Source organism: Littorina saxatilis, linkage group LG9, assembly GCF_037325665.1.
Source record: "Littorina saxatilis isolate snail1 linkage group LG9, US_GU_Lsax_2.0, whole genome shotgun sequence".
NCBI lineage: Eukaryota > Metazoa > Mollusca > Gastropoda > Littorinimorpha > Littorinidae > Littorina > Littorina saxatilis.
In genome coordinates, this window is record NC_090253.1 from 9707905 (window position 1) to 9724680 (window position 16776).

The 16776-nt window shown below is 41.7% G+C and overlaps 1 long non-coding RNA gene across 5 annotated transcripts in view; it reads right to left on the minus strand.

The window, feature by feature from the left end:
* LOC138975231 (uncharacterized) overlaps positions 1-5541 on the minus strand; it is a 25542-nt gene extending 20001 nt beyond the window's left edge. For 3 of the 5 annotated variants that reach the window (XR_011458561.1, XR_011458560.1, XR_011458559.1), the window contains exons 1-3: positions 2749-5541; positions 2204-2308; positions 1-28 (exon numbers count right to left, since the gene is read on the minus strand). The exon at positions 1-28 is cut by the window's left edge. This is a non-coding gene — a long non-coding RNA (uncharacterized lncRNA). The remainder of the gene's footprint in view (positions 29-2203; positions 2309-2748) is intronic. The other 2 variants (XR_011458563.1, XR_011458562.1) reach the window with 1 other exon arrangement.
* Positions 5542-16776: the final 11235 nt, after the last annotated feature.

Here is a 16776-nt window from a genome sequence, read left to right on the forward strand (position 1 = left end):
AACAAATAGCACTGCAGACTGACCGGCACTGCAAAATAAATGTCATTTTCAGCTGCCAAACATATCAAAACAATACAAACATCCCTGTGACAACAAACACAAGTTACACCGCTTTACAATTTATTTCAGTGCCTTGTCACTGTAATAGAATTCAAAAGAAAAACACGCTGTGGATGGCACTTAAACATTTTATTGAAAAATTGCATCTATCTATATATATATACACTAGTGTCTGTGTGTGTGTGTGTGTGTGTGTGTGTGTTCGCGATGCACGGCCAAAGTTCTCGATGGATCTGCTTCAAATTTGGTGGGCATATTCAGGTAGACCCCGGACACAACCTGGTCGATGAGAATTTTCAACACGTGCTCTCAGCGCGCAGCGCTGAACCGATTTTGATTTTTCTGTTCATCTTCCCAGATCCATTCCCAGTAACTCTTCCTTATCTTCTCCAGTGTTTTGCGCTTATCTCCCTTCCTTTATGTGGCGTCAATCCATATTCCCGTTTCTATTTTTAGAAGGTCACTGTCGACAACGCTCATTCCATATTCCCGTTATACTATTTTTAGAAAGTCACTGTACCGGCGAAGCCGGGTATTACTCTTCCTTATCTTCTCCAGTATTTTGCGCGTTTATCTCCCTTCCTTCGTGCGGTGCGCCGGTTTGCCGGCGTACACCCGGCAAAGCCGAGTCCCCGGCGCGGCCGGGTATTCGGCTCGACTTCTTCCCGGCGAAGCCGTACCCGGCGAAGCGGGTATTCATCTAGTATATATATATATATGCTAACAAATGGCTCTCATTCAAATAGCCGGTGATAACCCAAAAGCATTAGGTTAAATAGAGAATACTAGTTACTACATGGCTTACTGTGTCGTACCAGATTTACACTCGTTTTTGTAAATATTGAACAGCGAGCGAAAGCGAGATGTTCACTATTTGAAAAAGCAACGAGTGTAAATCTGGTACGACACAGCAAGCCATGTAGTATTCTGTTGATCCTACATACTGTACTTGCATGTATTTGACTGAAAATGTCTTGCAGTCGAGGCAGCTAAATTGAAGATGCTTGTTTTTGAACCTCGATCTCTTCTAAAGCCTCGTGCAATCTATTACGTCAAAGCAAAGGAAGTCACTCATTGAGGGTAATTAGCGAGCACAATTTTTGAGTCACTTGAGAAAAAGTGACTCTATGTAATCGGTCAGTGTTAGTCTGTCCGGCCGGTAGACACCACCTTAACGTTGGACTTTTCTCAGAAACTATCAAAGCGATCGGGCTCATATTTTGTTTAGTCGTGACCTCCAATGACCTCTACACTTTAACGATGGTTTCGTTGACCTTTGACCTTTTTCAAGGTCACAGGTCAGCGTCAAAGGAAAAATTAGACATTTTATATCTTTGACAAAGTTCATCGGATGTGATTGAAACTTTGTAGGATTATTCTTTACATCAAAGTATTTACATCTGTAGCCTTTTACGAACGTTATCAGAAAAACAAGGGAGATAACTAGCCTTTTCTGTTCGGCAACACACAACTTAACGTTGGGCTTTTCTCGGAAACTATAAAAGTGACCGGGCTCAAATTTTATGTGAACGTGACTCATTGTGTTGTGAATAGCAATTTCTTCCTGTCCATCTGATGCCTCATATAATATTCAGAACTGCGAAAGTGACTCGATCGAGCGTTTGCTCTTCTTGTTGTTTCTATTATGACGTTTGTCTCGGTGACTTTGGCATCATAAGCAGTGGAAAAACAGGTCCCTGCCAGACTTGCTTGACGTCACATGACCTCATTTACATGATATAAACATGTGTGATTTGAACAATTATTATCTCACGGGTGTCTCTCTCACGTATACAGTAGGATAAATGGAAATACATGTACAGAATAAAGATTCATTACACACTTGCTGTAGATAAATGAAAAATGATACAATTTACAAAGAACACAAGATTGAAATGTGAATACAGACTGACAAATTCATCAAATTCAGCTAGTTTCACTCAGAATCACTGCCTTTGTGGAATTACCTTAACACACTGGTACCAATAGTATTGGGAACATATTTTAACTTTTAAGGCATTATTAACATTATCAATCAATTCAGAGTTTAGTGATAGTGATACTGTTATGTTCTTGTTAAACTTAAAGCAATGAATGACCTGCACAATCATGTATAAGTTATAATGATAAAATTGAAAAGTACCTGAAGAAAAATCAGACAGCTGTGCTGTTTTGATGAATGATGAAGCAGCTCTGGTTCATCTGGAGGTGACATCATCATCACAGCAGGATCAAAAGTCCAGGACAACTGTACATAATATAAATAAAAAACCATCTGAATTGCGCTGACCATGATGTATACATGTATCACTATCAATGATTCATTTACATCAATTGAAAAAACAAACATTTTAAAGTAACTTAAAACAACTGAGTCAAATTAGCAGGAAAACATAAAATACTCACACAGTCTCACAGATAATCAAACTTTATTTCCTCGATTATAATGATCCTGTGAATTATGAGTCAGTCACACACACACATACTTGTACAGAGTGCAACACATACATCACAATTAATTCACATTCACACGCATAAAGTGACAAGTGTGTGGAACTTTACTAGTTGTACATGCCTTGACCTTGTGACACTGACACCATCGGCAAGGGCCACTGCCAACAGCACACCGTATTCAGTTGCCTTTAGAAGCTATGCATACTTACGTTGTGAAATATGATGAATACTTACCATTCTGGTCACTGACAATTCCAAGCAAAATGTTCCCATGGTGATACTGGTCGTCATTTGCGAACATCCGCAGTTTGCATGTAGCTGGCGTCCAAAAGACAACAGTTCAGCCAGTACTTTGCCGGGATCTGTGTTGGCTTTTCGTCGGAGGTGAACACGAAGAACTTGCTCATTTCAACGCACTATACATTCACAGCATGGCCGTCAAAAACAAACAGTGGGCTTTCTACTGCCAGCAATGACTTCAGCTCCTCAGTTTCAGTCGAGAAATTAATAGATCTATATGTCATCGATGTCGCACGTTTACTTTCACAAAATAACATGAGCTTACCAAAGGGAAGTCACTCACGTCGTTGGACTGGCTATTTACACAAGCAGTTGTGCAACATAGACCGTGTTCGTCGAAGCCAGGCTATCTACACAAGTGTGAAGTGAGCAATCAGCGTTCGAGCTCAGCCGATATTCGTGATTTCATGGCGTCATTTTCTGAATTATTTGTGTTGTTCAACTTGAAGCTGAATAAAAAGTGCCGTGTGTGGGTGTGTGTGTGTGTGTGTGTGTGTGTGCCGGGTGTGTGTCAGTGTCACGGTGTGTGTGTGCGTGTGTTACATGTCACTATTGCCGGGACGTCAGCCAGGCTTCTGCTAAAATAAACTGTCCAGACGGAATGCTTTCCCGCCAAGTTAAAGAGACGGTACAATCATCTAGAGAGACTAAGAAACGCGGCATGTTAAGACTGATTTTCATAATATATTTAAGCAGATTTGTGCTGACTGACACTGATTTTATCCCACAATTCATCAGTGTTAATTGAATGATCAGTCTTTGTTTGTTTGTTTATTTGTTGCTTAACGTCCAGCCGACCACGCAGAGCCATATCAGGACGAGGAAGGGGGGGATGAAGGGGGCCACTTGTCAAGCGATTCCTGTTTACAAATGCACTAACCCATTACTTGTGTCCCAGCAGGCTTTAGTAAAACTAAATTAATACCTACTGGAAGATTACCAGTTTCCAGTATGTTAAAATAGGCTTAACCTATCTACTGCTGGACTTACATCAGAACACCAACAGATTAAACTATACATGAATCGCGAGACAAGCGGCAAGAGAAGAGATTTTTGGAAAAAATACAGGTGAATGAGCAAGAAGGCAGAAAAAAGAAAAGAATTCATGAAGAAAAAGAGAGCATGACAGGAAAGAGGAACCAAAAATCTACCTAACAGCAAACTAGAAAGCTCCTGCGGTTTCAAAAACAGGAGGGGCCTTTAATTTCATAACCGCAGTGCCCCACTGCGGGAAATGATCAGTCAATAGCATTCGAAAACGGAGAGTACGTGTTACGTCACTTGGCCGCAAGTGTCAGCATTTTTGTAGGGAGAGGGAGCCAGAGTGTGTGCGTGCACTGTGAAACTTGTAGGTTTTTTGTTCATTTTATAGTATTGTTTACTTTCCAGGCTAAATTTGCAAACAGACTGCACAAATTCAAAAACCTCTCCCCACTTGTGTTAATAGGCTGAATAATGAATGTACCCACATTAATTTATGCTTGAGGACAAAGAAAGCCACTCTCCCTACTTGTGTAAATAGCTTAGCCTTGTTGAAAACAATATATACACAATTACTTCTGTATGTATAGCCTTTGTCACAGGGACTAAAGCCGAAAATGGTATAGATTTTGCATAAATGATAATGCAAATGCAGCAAATAGACCGATGTTTACACAAATAATCAACAGTTTCACACTCTGCAAGACAAAAACTGTAATTGTTTGGGTTTTTTAAACTGGAGGATCGAAAAATCACTGAGGCTTCGCTGCCATCCCGGCCGAACGTGCCGCTATCGATCAGTTAAAAGTATCTGTGTCTTAGGTTAATAACTGATTCGAATGCACTCTCATACAAAGTCATTCAAGGGAAAACACAGCGTCATTTCACTTGTACGATATCAGTCTAAAGTACTTTTAGTCTAAATTAGATTTTTTTGGGGGGGTGATCTCGCATCAAGACTTAGTAGATCTATGGGACATTTCAGTGTCAGGCGCATAAAACACATCCACAAAATAACTTGAACTGTGTTTGTTTGTATTCATGTTTTTTTGTTTAACTTTTTAACTTACCAGCAACGAAAACTCAAACATAATTTATTCTATAACACTGAATACACTTCACTGAGTCTCTCAGTCATTTATCGCACAACACAGTCCGCCACGATTCAGTAAAAAAAACAACAACAGTTTTCTGGTTATACTTTTTAATTTACCAGTTCCTTTAGGAGTTCAAGTACTGAACCAATCGCTTGTCTTGTTACGTTCTTGAGCAGATCGATTGGCATAGCAACAGTTCCGGGATGCGCAGTATCGATACTCTTGAATTTCGAGTCCGACCAATGAAATTACAGAGTATCGATACTCAAAGTCTCGATACTCGCAGTATCGAGGGAAGACCAATGAAATGAACGAGTCTCGATACTCGGAGTATCGAGACTTTGAGTATCGAGACTTTGAGTATCGATACTCAGTCTCGATACTGTGGGCCTTTTGGCGCACCAGGGTGCTGTTCACACTCGAGATCAGAATTTAACCAATCGTTTTGTAGACACTCGATACTGAACTAGGGCGGCATAGCAACCATACTCGATACCACGGATTGGTTCATTTCCATACTCGATACTCGCAGTATCGAGGGAAGACCAATGAAATGAACGAGTCTCGATACTCGGAGTATCGAGACTTTAAGTCTCGATACTCCCAGTATCGAGACTCAGTCTCGATACTGTGGGCCTTTTGGCGTTCCATAATCCCGTGCGTCTATAAGCAGCAACCCCAGTGTGTCTATAAGCACAATTCCCGTACTCAATAAGCGAAACTCCCCTTATGATATCAGCAATGCCTGTGTCAACTTTCGAGGTTTCAGCTTACATTATGGAGAATGTTTTGACTGACTTCGCGTGAGGTATGCACTGAGATGCTACTGTTTGCGGCGGTGAGCAGTTACAAAAAAGATACACAACACTCGCCTGTACACCAACAAAAGCAAAGACTATAGCGTGCTTTATTTTGTTAATTGATAAGAAATGTCAGCGGTCGTTCACCAACTTAATCAAGTAAAGTCAAGTAAAACTGACGTAACTTTCATATCTCAAGCCTAAGAAATTACATTTGCGGTGCATGCCACAACAGCTGGCTTAAACATTGCAAGCATTTACATACTGCCAGAAAAACGACTTACAGAATTTACATCTCAGCTCAGTCTGCCATCTTAAAAGAGCACAAACAATTACGTAAGTCAAATGAAAACATTAATAAATCAAAGCAGTTTAAATGTCCACGAGAGAAGCTTCACGAGAATGTGAGGAAATACTCTCACGTTGCTCAATCTCATATTTTTTCTTAGCTACTGGCATACACACATACAGACACATACACATGCAGGCGCACACATACACACACATACAGATAAAGGCACACACATACACACACATCCACATACAGGCACACACATACACACGCATACACATACAGGCGTATACATACTCATACACCCGGACACAGATACACCCGGACACACATACACACACACACACACACACACACACACACACACACACACACACACACACACACACACACAGAATAGACAGACATCCACACAGATGCACACACTTAAAGACACATACATACGGAACGCGGATCGTATCAACTGATGCATCAAATTGATGCATCCAAAACCAAGATTTGATGCATCATTTTCACAAAAGGATGCATCAATTTCAAAAAGGATGCATCATTTTCCAAAACTGATGCATCTCGATACGAAAATGATGCATCCTTTTAGAAAATGATGCATCATTTTGATGCATCATTTTGATGCATCACTTTCGGTTTTGTATGCATGCGAAAGATCATTCATTTCCGGTCTTTCCGTAAGAAATGCCTGAGCACGGAAAAACTTGAAATGACATTTTGACGAATATAAACAGATTGGTTAGATAAAACAAAAATAAACGTACAACATACCATTAAATAGGGAACAAGTCAAAGTCACGGCATTATGCATTTTAAGGCATTTTTTGTTTTGTTTGTGGTTTGTTATCTGTGCACACGAAGTTTTGACGCCCTTGACCTTCGACTCAAATTTTCGTTTTCCGACGTTCGTTTCGCTTCGTATTCCGGTTCAAATTTTGCTTTTTGCTCGGTACTTTCCGGGAAAACCCGAACATTTTTATGCATCCAAACGATGCATCAAATTGTGAAAATGATGCATCAAATTCTTGGTTTTGGATGCATTAATTTGATGCATCAGTTGATACGATCCGCGTTACGTACATACAGACCTACATCCAAAGACACACAGACCTGCATATACACACACACATGCACTCTCTCACACACACACGCAAACTCTGTCGTGTGGTTAAGCCTGTGTGTGTATTTGTGTGTGTGTGTGTCTGTGTGTGTGTTTGTGTCTGTTTCCAGTGTGTGTGTGTGTGTGTGTGTGTGTGTGTGTCTGTGTGTGTGTTTGTGTCTGTTTCCAGTGTGTGTGTGTGTGTGTGTGTGTGTGTACGGACTCTGGTTTGAGAGAGATTTATGGAACGCCAAATAGGCAATGTCCGCCCGGACTTTCGAGCAATTCTCGTCGTTGATTGGTCAGAAATTCCGCCAGAACTTTTATTGTCCGGGCGCAATTCCGGCCGGAATTACGCGCGGAATTTCGGCCGGAATTACGCCCGGAATTTCGAGCTATACTCGTCTTTGATTGGTTAAAATGTCCTCGCGCAATTCCGCTCGGACTTTTGTCGGGGTATGAAACGCCAAATAGGACTTTCGAGCTATACTCGTCGTTGATTGGTCAGAAATTCCGGCCGAACTGTTTTATTTATTTTTTTTTACCAAGCACAACATTGTGGGGCTTTTAATCAATAACATGCATCCGTCTACAATGTATCAACCTTCATCCTTCAACATTTATAATAGACATATATATATATATATATATATATATATATATATATATATATATATATATATATATATATATATATATATATATATATATATATATATATACAAACAAATATGGAAAAAATAACCAAAACAAGCCTTCACGTTTTCACCAATATTTCGGCCTCGTGGCCTTCGTCAGGGTGTTCTATTATTAGCTCGCACGATGTTTACAAATATCCTTTGACGCAATGTCTATACATTAGGACATAACAGACAGACAGACAGGCATATAAAATTCCGTTCGCCTACAAGTAAGGCCAGAAACATGACATAACACACAGATTACAATTCTGATAAAGAGAGAGAGAGAGGGGGGGTAATGATGGTGGTGGTATCATTTATAATGTATACTCTTAGATAATAATGCAAATAATAGATTCTTCTTGAGGTTACACCCAACAATAATCAACAATAATCAAAAGTCACTATAAAACAAGACACCCCTACACCCATAAGATTGGACAGGGTGACAGACAGATAAGAGGATAAGACTAGCAGACAGACATAAAAACATTTCAGCTTCTGCTTAAATGCTGTTATGAACTTCAAGGCAGACACAGTTGTCTCGAGTAGAGTGGAGGCGATTCTCGAGCAGACGATTTGTGCTCCATATATGGGTCAATCTTTATTTGGTTTAGCCTCTCGCCAGTGTGTCTAAGTAGCCCGGATGTTCAAGTAAACAACGGTCACTCCATGACTAATTGTTGTGCCTCATCCTGTCCGATTTTTATTTGGATGAGTCTGGCATCTTAAGACCCGTATCAGACGCCAGGCTATCATCGCTAGCAGCAAGTCACTTTCCAAGTATCCTCAGCGTTTTCAGGAAACAAGTCCTTTCTTCTGAACGGTTTGGGTTTTGCATTGTTCTAATTTTGAATATGTGACCCTCCACCACGCAATGAGTCGCATGTCACCTTTGCATGATTTTCATATTTTTACATTTTCCGAAAGAGTTTGTTATGCTCTATCCAGTGGTGAAAACCGTTTTAGAAAAGAGCGAAAACTGTTTGAGTTATAAGCATGTGACTAAGTTGACCCTCACACTGTTACCAGACACTCCCCGGACTTATATTAAGCCTAGCGCCGAACCGCGCGAGGTGACATGCGACTCATTTCGTGGTGGAGGGTCACATATGTGGTAATTAGACTCTGAGCAATTGTTTACGAGGCCTGGGGAAGCCTGAAGTTTAGTTGGCGATTGTTTGATCTAAAATGTTTGCATCCTGCCTTGCCGACTTGACATTTGGTCAACTTGGTTCTATTCATCATGTTTTGAAAATCTTGTGAATTATTTCTAAGCATAGGCTATGCAGGTTCGCTACTCACCTTTATTTGGCCCAGTAAGTTTGTTTAGTTTTTCCACCCACCATCCCCTTCCTGCTTCCGCTAGGCTTGACATCCGGGCAGCTTGTTCACTTAACGGAATTTTAGTGGTCACCAGTTATCCTTCACTTGTGGGAGAACTAGAATTATCGATGATGTTCTTTGCAGTATTGTCATTTCATCACTTCATTTTTTTTTTATTGAGTCAATTACATCGGAATCCCTTGTCCATGATTACGCTTACTTCTGGTTCTACCTGGTGTGTGTATGTTTTGATCAGATTTTTTAGTCCATCATTCAGCTCTATCCTAACTTGTGTATATATGTATGTATGTATAGCTTGCAATTTTGCCCATCATTCAGCTTAATTCTAACCGGCGCATATGTATTTTTTCTTTGTTGTGACGTTGTTGCTTTGCTTTTGGTACGGTTGGCTGAAGTTAGGCATGGTTATGGTGAAGATGTGGTTCCCAATGGGGAACATTTTTATTTGTAGTTATATTTTGTAAATTTTGGAGCTTATTAAGCTTGTCTAGCCCCCTGGACCATGGTTGAGCCCAATACAAACCACAAAAGTGGCCTGGTCCAGTGGTCCAGTGCCTCCAGTTTGTCAGCAGATGTAAAGCAGTGAGTGACGGATGGAGGCCTGGGTGGTGGGTCAGCCGCGAGGGCAGTAAGATACTGTGGGTGCCGCGGTGTGAGCAGTGGATTCTGTTCACAGTCCGTAAAGCCACCCTAATAAAGGTTTCTGGTCACGCTTAGCTGGGAGACTGGGGGGGTCGGGAAAATTTTGATATTTTGTCTGATTGGTGTCATCTTCACCTAACCATGCCTTACTTCCCAACCAGTGCCCGTACTACAAGATACATGCCATAACTGAAATTGTTGTAAATAAATAATGAAGAACCTAATTCTCCTTGTGAAGCTTGGCTGTTTCAGTCACTGTATTGTTATGTGTGGAGGTGTCTGTTTTGTATGGTCATAACACACACACACACACACATATAAACACACACACACACACACACACACACATAAACACACGCACACACACACACGCACATCTGAAACGCTGCCTCATCCCCCACCTCACCCTCTCCCCGATTTGGAAAAAGAAAGAAATATAATTTGCAACAGTATTTTCTAACGGCCGAGCAGATATTCTCGGAACAGTGTTGTTCTTTGTGACCTTGGTCGTAAGGGAAAAATCTAGCAGTTTGCTGAGTAACGGATGGCGCATAAAATGAGTCATTCATTTTGTTTTACACCTCTTTTCAGTTCTACTTTGAAAGGATGCCGCACATACATAACAACAGTCCTTTCTTTACGCTCTTTTAATTCAAAATAGGTCTGACAAGGCGAGTACGTCGAATGACAAATATACATACTCTTACTTTTTTTTTTTTTTTTTTTTTTTTTCTTTTTCGACCTCAGTTGCATGCAAGGCTGCTTCAACCCATCTTTTTTGCCTCTTTCGTCTTTTTTTTTTTCTTTTTTTTTTTCTTTCTTTTCGGGCGGTGAGCATATCCTTCTTCATTGGTCTTTTTTTTTTTAATGAAATTTTAATTTTGTTTTCTTTTACATTACAGGTTACATTTCCATTAGATTACCTTTTAATTCAACAACAATTTAACTAATGTCTGCGTGTATGTGCGTGTGTGTGTGTGTGTGTGTGTGTGTGTGTGTGTGAGAGTAGTGTGTGCGTGTGTGTGTGTGTGTGTTGTTGTTGTTGTTCCCATAATTCTGTTATATAATACATTTTCAGCGGGACAATACATAACAGGTTAATTAATCCAACGCTCGATAGACAAAGGCGAGAATTTACAAATTACCAATTACAGTACTAGTTTTCAGCACAGCATCATACAGCGCATATATAAATAACTTTACATTAACAGCACAATACTACTAGTTATCTATATTCTTATACACAGTTCAATTTTACTAGAAATTTCGAACTCGAGCTTGGTTCTGAAATAAGATCTTCATGTTAGTTTTTGGATTTCCGTACTTAAACTGGCTTATGCACATTTTCGATATCAATATAAGGTGATTAATTATGAAGGTTTTCTCTCTGGGGATGTCACGTGTGAAATACCCAAAAAGAGCCTCTTCGCAGCTTAACTTTATATTTTTGCCTGTACATTTAAATATGTACCCTTGACATTCCTGCCATATGGGTTGCACTGCTCTACACTGCCAAAAAAAGTGCTCGATGAAGTCGGTTTCGTTACAATACTGACAAAGATTTGTTTGACGAATTCCCATCTTATGTAGCAAAATATTGGTGGGATATATATTGTGTAAAATTTTCCAATGCAATAGACGAAGACGGGTTTCTGTCGAGCATTCGTTAGCTAATTTCCAGTGTTTATCTTCTAATGTAATATTTAATTTGTTCGACCAAAATCCAGCTGAGCTTGGCTCCTTTATCTCATAATTTAACATCTTTAGGCGAATTTGGCGTGGAGATAATTCTATAAATGGCATATGATCAGAACGGGCCTGACCCGTATCACGCAATAATAGAGCTTTAATGGCAGTCTGTATTGCATTATATTCAAATAGGCGAGACTGTTTATATCCAGTTCGTTCACATATTTCCTCAAAAGAGCACATGTCGTTTTCGTTAAAAACATCTTTAACAACGCATATTTTAGCCTTTATCCAGTCATTCATGTATAGCGTTTGCTTCCTGTACCTTATATTTGTATTATTCCATAAGGTTTGATTGCGTACACTTATCTGCTGTTCATTACTGCTTATTTCTTTGATCTTGTGTTTATTGTTTAGCCAGGTGATAAAAGCTTGTTTCCAGAAATATTGCTTTATGGCACCTAGTCCTTTAAAATTTTCTGCACTCACATTTGAGCGCAGACAGCATAAGCGTTCGCCCAGATTTAAAAAGGATGCTAATGGAATCTGTTGCCACTTTGCGTTACTTCCGTCCAGCAGCCTCATAATCCATGAAATTAGAAATGATGTTTGTACATCTTTGACATTAATCATTTTCAGACCTCCAAGATTTGTCTCTTGGCACATTACTTTTCTATTAACTTTTTCATAAGCTCTTTTGTTTGAATATTTTTTCTTCCAGATAAATCGGAATAGAGATGAATTTAGCTTATTGAGGAAGTTTTCTGTGGCACATAGAGATTGCAGTGCGTAAGTAAACTGTGACAACATTAATGTTTTGACTATACAAAATACATACTCTTACTTGAATAAAATGCTATATAGCTATTCTGATGAACACGTGGGGGAATTCGGGGGCTGTGATTGGATGGTCTCTTTCGATCATCAAAGCATAATGCTACGGAAGTCGGCCATTTTACTCAATATCCAAAAGCATATTGTCGATAACAAAGACGCATGGTTCCAGTTTACCCATCTGTACCACGGCGATGTTTCTATCGACAACAGCATACACTGACAACTTAAAAAGCTGTTTCAACAACTGTGTTGTGAAATCGAATGCACTTGGAGTCAGTTTTTCTTCCAAAGTCAGAAAGCGTGTAGCGGTGTGCATGTCTGCGCGAACATGATGCGCGTAAGAAGTTTGTCTGCTATCAAAACCTGAGATCAACGCATCGACGCAAAAACTGTCATTTTGTAAGTTTGGAACAACAAATCAAGGTCATAACAGCTATATAATCGCTATTGTGTTTTCAGCGTAGCAATAGGGTCCGATATTTAGACTCGAACAAGTATAATGCGACTCGTCTTCGACTCGTCGGCATTATACTTGTCTCGTCTAAATATCGGACCCTATTGTTACGCTGAAAACACAATAGCTGTTAATACCAGCCAAAAATAAACCAGAAAATACATCACTGACAACAACAACAACAACCTAATTCATGTCTGTAAAGGAAGCAGGACTTTGCTGATTTCAGTACGTATCTAAAGAAGTAGATGCCCATGAAGCGAGCAAAGTTTTGTACAGATCTGTCTAAAATCTATATTATTCTGTTTAATTAACATTCTGCCTGAAAGAAAATGTCTTCTTCAAGCACCTATGATACATGGGTCTTGGCAATGATCGCATTCACGTCTTGCACCATTAACAGCGCAACATCTATTGCTATTTGTAATCCTGCGTTTTGAAGAATGTGAGTGATCGCCCTTGATTTCAAAGCAATAAAATATGAGTGTCCGGTAAATTCCCATTCCATGTTTTTGGTGAGTAGAGAACAGCTCGAAAGTCCGGGCGCGATGACATTAAAAGTCCGCGCGGAATTCCTGACCAATCAACGACGAGAATAGCTCGAAAGTCCGCCCGGAATAACAGGCGGAATTCCGCGAGGACATGGCCTATTTAGCGTTCCATAGACCAATCAACGACGAGAATAGCTCGAAAGTCCGGGCGGAATTCCGCGCGGACATGGCCTATTTGGCGTTCCATAGAGATTTACCTGAGGTCGGCCCGACGTTGTTCAAGCTAACAAATTGTTTTGTTCATCAAATGCAGCACGCGTGACGTAAATACACAAATGTGCAGATACGAGGTAATGACCCTTTGTCATGGGCTTTTTTCTTGTATATATATACACGAGGTTTTGCATTCACAAACTCAACAATAATGACAAGACCAAATAGTTTAAAATCTTTAGTTTTGCATAAACAAGCAGAACAATAATGCCGCACATCCGAGTTCGTAGGTTCAGATAAACAAGGAGAGAGAGAGAGAGAGAGAGAGAGAGAGAGAGAGAGAGAGAGAGAGAGAGAGAGAGAGAGAGAGAGACAGAGAGAGACAGAGAGAGACAGAGAGAGAGAGAGAGAGAGAGAGAGAGAGAGACGCTCTGACATTTTATTGAATAAACACGAAGGTTCATTTCAAAATGGGTTGGTTGGGGTAAAGGGTACAGCTTTGCGAGACATTTAAAATAATACACACTATTTATCGTTTCTGTCGCGGCATGGAAACCAGACCGCGTTGAGTGTCTGTGTCATCTAGGTTTAGCACAGCCGTTCGCATCGTTGAGTGAGATCTTTCATCATCCAGATTGTCAATCACATGGTGCACTGCCTACACCACCGCTAATATACTCATTGGAAAAGGTTAGGGACCACTTTCGCAAACAAACACAGCTTCCAAACCACCCAACAAAATTGAATCAAATTTGTAACATGTTTAATTCATTATCTCTGCGATCCTTTTCCAAAATATGGTGACATTTCATTCACGCATTACGTGTCAACAAGCTCTGAAACAACATGGGGGTCAAAAACAAAATTGGCAAGTTCCGAACAGTTCAGTGATGGGTGTGTCCGCCGCCTTTTGCAGTCCTGTTCCGCATCGAGTTTACCAGCTTTCTGCAGAAGGCCTGAGGAATGGCCTGCCATTCGATTTGCAGGAACTGAAGCAGTTGCTGCAGGTTCCTTGGGGGTGGGTGGTTGTTAAATTCCTCACTCGCCTGTCCAGCTCATCCCACAGGTGCTCGATGGGGTTGAAATCAGAGCTGCAGGCCGGCCAGTTCATCCTGGTGACACCAGCCTGCTGGATGAAGTTGTTGACCAGCCTCGCTCTGTGAGGTGTCGCGTTATCGTCCTGGAACACAGCCTGCACACCAATCTGGTGTAGAGCGGGTAGAACCAAAGGGGCGACAATCTCATCTCTGTAGCGCTGGCCCGTCAGGTTGCCAACAATGTGGTAGAGGGGGGTTCTGTGTCGAAAACTGAAGGCCCCCCACACCATGATGGAGCTCCCGCCGAAGGCCACCCTCTCCTGCACCAGACCGTTGTTGTACCGCTCACCCTGACGCCTCCACACACGAGCCCGACCGTCATGATGGTGCAGATTAAAGCGGGACTCATCGCTGAACAGCACATCGGCCCATTGCTGGCGTGTCCACCTGGCATGGTTGTGACAGAACGCCAAACGAGCCTGGCGATGAGCTGCTGTTAGTCGTGGCCGTACAGCTGGACGACGTGATCGCAGGCCAACTTCGTGCAGGCGTTTGCGGATGGTTTTCGTGCTGACGTTGGTGTTTGTTGCCACCCTCAGCTGGCCCCTGATGATGTTTGCAGTGGTGCCTCGCTGCTGCAGAGCTTGTCTTCTGATGAAGCGATCTTCACGCTGTGTTGTCTTCTTAGGCCGTCCTGACCTGGGCCTCTCCAGAACGCTGTTGGTGGCCTGGAACTTCTGATGCAGCCTGACCACGACAGAATGGGACACTCCAAGTCGTCTGCCCACTTCTCGCTTGCTTACGCCGTCTTGCAGCCATGCGATGGCCCGGGCTTTGTTGAAGGTGGTCACCTTTCGTCTGGGAGGCATAGTGAGAAGATGGTGGCTAGCGGAAAATCGCGGGGCTATAAAGCCTAACTGGTGACAACAGTTCACTCTCAACACATCCCCCCTGCACGTGCATAACGAATTGTTCATCTTTCCCGCCCAGGCTTGCCCACGCGCCAGCGTAAAAATGGTCCACTTTTTGCAGTTTGGCAGTTTCTGTCTCGTGCCCTAGCCAGGCCTCCGTGGATCCCGAGCAAGTTTCCTGCTAACACAGCATTGCTCACCCACTGGTGTGTGTAGGGCCTGACAGCCATTTGGTTTTATAAACTTAGGAACAAGGAGTTTGGCACAGATGAAGTCAGCTGTTTTTTTCAAGGGCGGTCCCTAACTTTTTCCTTTGAGTGTATTACGCACGATCCTGTCACATTTGTCAAGAGAAAGCGAGAGAGTTCTTTCCATGTCTCTTATACTTGAGGCGTCTTCGCACATTTCATCTGGTGAATCAAAAGGAATGTCACAATTTGTGCTGGTCCTTCGGACAGGTGTTTCTGTCTCTATGTTCTTTAAACTGCAATGTCCCTTACGGCGCACACTGTCACTGATTGTAGTGTTGATGTTTTGTGCGCGCTTTTCATCACCTATGACACCACCGTGACCTGTTTTCCTGGCTCTACTGCGTGTCACCACGCCTGGCTGCGTCACATTACTCATAACATTGTTCTTACAACGTATTTCACGTGCATGTGCGCTGGCTCCTCTAACAGTGTGTTAGTCGACTTGTTCACGCTGTTTGTCAGTAACAATGCCTTTACTAACTTTGCCATTTGGTTCAACTGATCTTGGTTTCGTGTTTCTCCTACCTTGGTCTGTCCCTGTCTGAGGTTAGCACGATGTTGGTCCCGTCGTATTTGCGAAGGTGATTTTTTCTTCCACTGTGACAAGGCGGGAGTCATGGCGGCCTCATGGTCTGTAGCTGTCAGGCGAAGCGTGAACACAGCGTTTCGTTTGCCAGAGACTTGCCATGATGTGACTCTGTTTTTCGCCAACAGAGTGGTCAGTAGGTCGCTTGCTGCTGCTGGTAAACCGGCAACGTCCATAACTCGGCGTGGATAAGCAAAAGTTTGACAATTACCTGAGAGCGAGAAATACACACGTCTTCTCTCCACCGGCGGTAACCTTGACCTTTCCGAGAGAGAGAGAGAGAGAAAGAGAGAGAGAGAGAAAGAGAGAGAGAAAGAGAGAGAGAGAGAAAGAGAGAGAGACAGACAGACAGACAGACAGAGAGAGACAGAGAGAGATAGAGAGACATGATTTAATCCTGCTCAAAGCGCTGTACAATCAAAATACTAAGACAACAAAACATCATTTAACGTGCAATCACACACACATTAATGAATAACACATTGCTCTAAAAAACAAAAACATTATCACAAACATACGCATGGGCACACACACGCACTACATAAA